Genomic DNA, 7,383 nt, shown 5'->3' with positions numbered 1-7,383 from the left:
TACTATTCTTACAAATTATAATATACAGAGGAAGCATATAGAAAGAAAAAAGTAATGGGCCTTGAATGGAACCCTCAAACTTTATTTTAGTATTATACTTAAGTATTTAGAATTTTGTCAAAAAGATAAGTGAAATTAATTCCATCTCTTAAAGGGCAGTAAAATATTCTAATCTATGATCTGTGACAGTTAGATTGTCATCTACATTATTAGTTCTTAAAGTGTCCGGTTTGATTTAAAGTCTGATCTTTTCCCTGAAATTTAAAATTTTGATATTGAAATAGTAATGAAGTCCTTACTACTAGATGTTATTGGTGTGCATGTTTCTGTTGTGGTTTTATTACAATTTAATTTTTCTACATTATTAAATAACAATCTAAAATTATTTTTCTTATCCCATATAAGAGTGGTGAGATACATTGGTCAGGGGGATCAAGAGTTTTTTCAATTATAGTGTTCTGTGCAGTAGAGGACTTGACCTTGAAATGTTAACCCCAAATTTTTTTACCTGTAGTTGCAAAGTAGTTTCATAGACCAATTAAAATTATTTACTGTTTATTAGCAAACTATCTACAAGTGACACACCGACTTACATGCCAATAAATGAATGACCCGCGATGAGTTTGAAAAAGTACAACACTGTGGCAGAATCTGTGGTAAAAATAATAATTTTGTCTTATAAACATTTGGGGTCAGGGGTAGCTCAGTGGTTAAGGCACTGGACTACAGTTCAAAAGGTCCAATGTTTAAATCCCTTGACCACCAAGTTGTTCCTGTTGGGCCCTTGTGCATGAGGTTATTAATTGGCATGTGGTGGCCATATTGCTTAAAAAATCTCATGTTTTTAACACTGGAAGAAAAAAGAAAGTTTCACTGTACATCAAAAGATACCTTTGTTTAAATGTGCAAAAGAAAGAAAGAAAGGAAAACACACAACTCAGTGGCCAAATTGAGTGAGATTACGTCAATTACTAGGGAGTCCCGTAAGGGACACATCTTTTTATGTAATTAATCATGTTCGAGTTTAGCTCAATGTTTACCCTGTCAAATGCCTGCCATTTTCTTTATATAATCAAAACATTTTAAAGTTCACAGACGTACTCAAGTACAGATTAGCATAGACATCCAGTATATCAAATTTCAGCTTAATCAAATGCACAATACAGTAGCAATTATCTGCCACCATAGCATCCAAAATAATTCTATATTACAAAAACAGTAGTGGAAGAGACCAAAGCAAAGGACGAAAGTAAATTAGACCCACCGTAAATCACAGCATAATAGCATACTGTATAAAGATGATTCAGAAAACTGTATAATTCTGGGAACATTATAATGATCGAGATAAACTATATAAGCATCAATCTGACAGGGTGAACACATAACAACCCCTCCCGCAAAGCATGATGGTGCCATAATATGTTCAAAAAGACTGCCAAACAGAGTAAGTCTGTTACTACCTCAAGATCAAATTGCTAACGCTAGTTAAGTGGTAGCTAATCGTCAACCCCACATCACACACAGAATAGTTCTCTTGTGCCTTTTCTTGAGCCTTTTCTTGAGCAATTTAAGAATGCCAAGTCTGTAACATCTTAAATAAACATTAACAGACAGTAGCCTATCTGATGGATCTGTGAATTTATTATGTTAAAAATGTTAATCCATCAAAAAAAGAAAAGAAAGAACGACAAGTTCAATGTGTAAACAAACCTGCTTGACCATGCATAGTATTAGGATTTATTAACATTTTATTTTGAATTAATACATTATTATATTAAATTAGTAAATTTATTAAATTATTCTATTAACCATAGGCGATGCTGTCTGGTGTCTATACGCGGTGTAGACAGCATTCGAATGAAGTTTATCATGAATAATTGTTACATAAAACATAAAATAAAATAAGCCCACAAAAAATAATTTTTATCCATCCCACAGTCTTGTAAGTACATTAACTGATCGTCTTTTCCCCGTAATATTTGTATATTATTATTATGAGATAATTATTGGTAATATTTTTCAAAAGCATGCACATTATGATACCAGCAGACAAGCTAATCTAGCACATGTCACTAAAATGTAGTATTTAAACCTCAAAATGAAATTCAAAATGAGTAAATATTCAAATACAAAATACTGAGAAAAAAAGGTCCACTTTTTTAAAAAAAGAACCCCCCCCCACCCCCCCCTTGCACTAGGCTGGCTACGGGCCTGCTTATTGTTTTGAAATTTCAACAGGTTTTTTTAATCATTGTTGAGCATCATAATCGCCAGATTTGTAATGATAGGAAAAAAATTCCTAAAAAATGTTTTTAAAAGTAGGTCTTGCATGTGCTAATCAGACATAACATTTAAACCACCTGCATAACATTGTGTACATCCCCTTGTGCTGAGAGAACAGCTCTGACTTTTTGAAGCATTGAATCCACAAAACCTCTGAAGCTATGCTGTGATTTCTGGTACCAAGACACTAAAACCAGATCCTATATGTCCTGTAAGTTGCAAAGTGAGATCTCCATGGTTTAGACTTATTTATCCAGCAGCAAATCCCACAGATACTTGGTCAGATTACAAACATGCATAAGTTGGAGGACGAGTAAACCCTTAAACGCATTGTCATGTTCTTTAAACTGTTCCTGAATACTGTTCCTGTGGTACATGAAAAAGTTACATATACGTAAATGGATTCATGTAACCCTTTATTAAGGTTACCCAGCAGAACATTGTCCAGAGCATTACTTGGCCTCCGCCACTTACCTTCCCCCCATAGTGCACCCTAATGCCATCTCTTCCTCAGGTAAGTGAGGCACACACCTGGTCCACATGTCAACACGCTTTCATTTCTACATGGTCCAGTTCTGATACTCACATCCCAATTTTAGGCACTTTTACTATTGTAGTCGTAAGCATGGGGCACTTTGTGTACACAAACACTGCAATCTATAGTAGCCAACATTAAACTTTTCTGTATTGTGTTCTGTGAGATCAGATCAGATGGGCTGGCCTTCACTTCCCATGCACATCCATAAGCTGACACTGGTTCAATAGTTGTTCGTCCTTCTGGTAGGTTATAACCACTGCATAGTGCATTGTGTTTTTTCTTGTTTTAGGTCTGTGAAAACATCTCTAAAATCCAATTATACAAGTTAAATTTTATTTTTTAGTTTAAAAACAAATTGGACTATGGTAAATGAGTCTTGAAGCCTTGTTGTTTGTCAAAAGCCAAGGCATAAAGCAGGACAAATAATTTCTGTATCACAAGATATGGGCCAAAGCATAAAAACTGTGTTATAGTGCCACCATCAGTCTGATCAGCCCATGTTTTTTTTAACGGAATGGGGAGGGCGAACTACCTACTGACCTAGTTTCATGCTACGACCTAGAGTTTGGTTTGCACGGTTCGTTTTAGGGCAAAAAGGCGAGGTTATGGGGTATGTTAAAATTATGAACCATGTTACAAGTAAAACTGGTGTCTCCACCAACTCTAAAAGGCCAAACTTTCTGTACCCTAAAAGCCTGCAGTATACTGTAGATGGGCAGTCATGTTTACTCTGTGTACTTTATTTTGTCATGTGCCTGCCATTTTTTTATGCTCTATCTACGTGTAAGGTCTTGGACGATAAAGTGCAGGGTTTATTTTACTATGCTGTTACTTGTTTTGCCAGTGTAATAGTCAATTTTGTATGCGCACATCAAACACAAGCCACCTTGGACTGCAGAACAGCACTTCACGCGCGGTCCTGTCACAATATATTACAGGAATGAATAAAGATAAACTTGTACATTATAACTCGCCTGCTCGGTCTCCACTACATCTAGAGGTAACCTGCAAACCTTCAAAGATTAACGTTCATTACGCCAGACACCCGCGCAACCATGACTTTTAGAGGCCCCTACCTGCGTGTGTGTGTGTGTGTGTTGTACAGTTTATGGAGTGGTATAGAGGTGTCTGTGATAAAAGCTCGGATGGGGTGTGTGTGTGCGTGCGCGCGCGCGTGTAAATGGCTTCACTAATCACTGCGTTTGCGGAGCGCTGATTTATGGTGGCTGCTGAATGCGCCCCATGATTAGAGGGGCCGGCACTAAGTGCATTCTGGGGCGTCTCAGCGTGACGGCAGAGAAAATAGGCGCTTTATTTATCGTCCTTTTTGCCGGGCGAAAAAGTCCTCTCTAAATTGAAATATAGCGCGAGTTTACTCTCCTGATTAGGGCCCAAGGCTATCATCAAAACGGAGAGTTACACCTAATTGTGGCCGGATTAATGTGCTCCGAGTGACAGCAATAAACTTCGTGTGAACGACTGGTGGCCTACACACACACACACACACACACACACGAAGTGACTCCTTTATTCTATAGGAGATGCATTTCTCACTTCAATATTATAGCACGCTCAGAGTTTCCAAATACCCAACTATAATAATAATAATAATAATAATAATAATAATAATAATAATAACAATTATTATTATTATTATTATTATAAACACGGAGTGCTCCCTACTACTCAGAGTCCCCTATGAGATTCCCTTTAGCTCAAAACGGATGCAGATCTATTATTTTCTAATCTGACTTTAGCCACGCGACCTAAAGAGCTCACACCGACCCAAAACGCCGACATTTAGATGCTAAATAGAGTTATTATAGAGAGAATGCTAATTGGTTAAATGTAGTCCATTTGTGTTATCCCGGATTTGATCCCCCTCTCACACCCCAGAACACACACACACACACACTGACTCACTGACCCACCCCGAGTTAGTTTTAAAGCTCTAAAACGGAGTGGATTAGCGTGAAGTGGGCCACATAATCTCCGTTCAACTTTCTCCATTTAACTGCGCAATTAGAGGCCAGTCCCTCTCCTTTCGACGCGCCTGCCTGCGGGACCGCGAGCCGAACAAAAGGACCATCTTTAAATGCGCTTTTTTTTTTATTTCGGGAGCGGCCTGTCAGTCTATTAAATCTCCAGCGAGGCCTACAGGGACATTTTGGATAAAAAAAAATATAAAGGGCGGGTGCAAAACGGCTCATTTTTTTTTTTAGCGAAAGTGTCCCGATTCATACTTGCGCAAAATGAGATGCGCATTTAAACTCGCATGACCATACCCGCCCCGCCTCTGAACGCGCACTTAATTATTTGAGGGCTTTCGCCTGTGCCTGATAATCTTTTTCTTCTTCTTTTTTTAATCCTGTGGAAAAAAAAGTCATTTCATCATGGGGAAGAATGTTTCTAAATGGAGAAATTAGCATGCTGATGAGAGCGCGTGGGGAAATCGGAGCCAAAGGAGAGACAAGTCAGAGTGCTGGGAGGCGGCATTTAATGACACGCCGCGCGCTTTCCCGTGACATCATTATGCCCTATCCCTAACCAGGCCTGCCTCTTGCTTAAAAACAGAATACCATATAGACTGTCAATCCCCTTGGGGCAGGATATCTGTGTGTGTCCGTCTATTGCTTCCTCGGCCCCTAAAGAGGCGAGACACAAATAGCCAATTTGTAATCCATATTGAGAGGAGGGGGCAGCGCTCGCTTTTGTTTTCCTCTTTTTTTCGTCTTCATGGTGAGCACTCCTCTCATGCTGTTCCACCAGATTCGCCTGTCAGTATATGCGCAGCTGCGCGCGTATTCTATCTATCTATCTATCTATCTATCTATCTATCAGTCCATACCACCCAAATTATACCTGCTTGTCCTGTGGTCATTTCTAGTCAGGAATATAAGAGGTGGTGATAGGTGTACACACAGCTTAGAGCACCAGATGGTCTATAAGAGTTCATAACAGTATTTAATTCATGTCTAAATGCAGTGGCTGCACCCCTCAGGGTAACCCAGTTGACTTTTGTAACAGAGACCACTGGTGGCTTAAATGGTTAATGTAATGTTCACACTAGAACCCCCAGCACAAGCATACTCCCACTGTTGGACCATCTACCTTCTGTGCTCCAAGGGTACCCCATCATGGCCAAACTCACGTGCTCTCAAAATCACTGTGCTGCAATGTACATGTCAACTCAACCCAACTCAACTTTATTTATATAGCACTTTAACAATAAGAATGCCCCAAAGTGCTTTACATAACTAATAAAATAATATAAAAAGACATTATTAAAATCACATCACACAAATATCTAATCAAACACAATATATAAAATCAACATCTCATGTTGGTTTAAACGCCAGAGAAAATGTGCATTTTTAAGATAGGACTTAAACACCCTCAGAGATGTGGCCTCACGAATGGTCAAGGGTAGGTCTTTCCACAATTTGGGTGCCGCCGCAGAGAAGGCCTGCTCGATTAAATGAGCTTGCAGTTGGTTTTAGGTACAGTCAGCAAAAGTTTATCTGATGATCCGAGAGATCAGAGTGAGGCATAGGGCTGAAGCAGATTCAAGAGGTAATGCGGGGCAAGGCCATGTAAACATTTAAACGAGACCAAAAGAATTTTTAAATTTATTCGGTACTGTACCGGGAGCCAATGAAGGTAAGTCAGAACTGGAGAGATATGTTCTCTTTTATGCATAGACGTTATGAGTCAAGCAGCTGAGTTTTGGATCAGCTGTAGTCGATGTAATGCTGCCTGGGAACTACAAAGCATTACAGTAATCGATGCGAGTGTGATAAAGGCGTGGATGGCTTTTTCAAAATGCGTAAAGGACAAAACAGGCTTGAGAAAAGAAACTGTGTGTGAAACTACATGTGACAAATAATAGTAATTATCATATAATAAACAGAAAGGTTATTTAGGATACAAGAATCAGTCGGCTCGATTATCTTTTGTTTAATGTGTATATAATGTAATGCTGTTTCATACAGTAGTAGTAACGTTTCGTGAGAATGACTTTTGGCACTGTAAGCAATGTGTTCCAAGAAGGTAGTACAGATTAGTGTTCTATACTACCTTAAGATTTTACAATAATTTAATTTAGAACATTGCTGATTTTATACTTTATGGATTTTACATACACTACACAAAGAGAAAAGAAGACTCCTTTAATAATGTATCTGGTATGCCTTGATCTACATCTGCTCTTTTTAACCACGTCCAAGTCCTCTCACAAGCCTCCTTTTTAAAGCACCCACTTGATTAAGCCACTGACGGCATCCTAATTGTTTATGAAAGAAGCCTTAATGTAAAAAGCCAGACAGGAGAGTGAGTGCAGATAAGATTTTTAATGCTTTAGACATGTTTTTTTTTTTTACTTCACAGGGAGAAATGTTCACCATAAAAAAGATGCATTTATGCAGGTCTTTGTTAGGCTTTAACATGGAAATTTGCACAGCTCTGTGTATTTGTATGTTCCAGGAAGGCGACCTTTATACAACCAAATTAGGGTTGAATAGACCAGTCAAGCATGTCACCCAAATCCACTCTAGGTGCTCAAG

The sequence above is a fragment of the Clarias gariepinus genome, chromosome 19 (assembly GCF_024256425.1).
Source record: "Clarias gariepinus isolate MV-2021 ecotype Netherlands chromosome 19, CGAR_prim_01v2, whole genome shotgun sequence".
In the NCBI taxonomy this organism is placed as follows: domain Eukaryota; kingdom Metazoa; phylum Chordata; class Actinopteri; order Siluriformes; family Clariidae; genus Clarias; species Clarias gariepinus.
Note: the sequence above shows the minus strand (reverse complement) of the source record.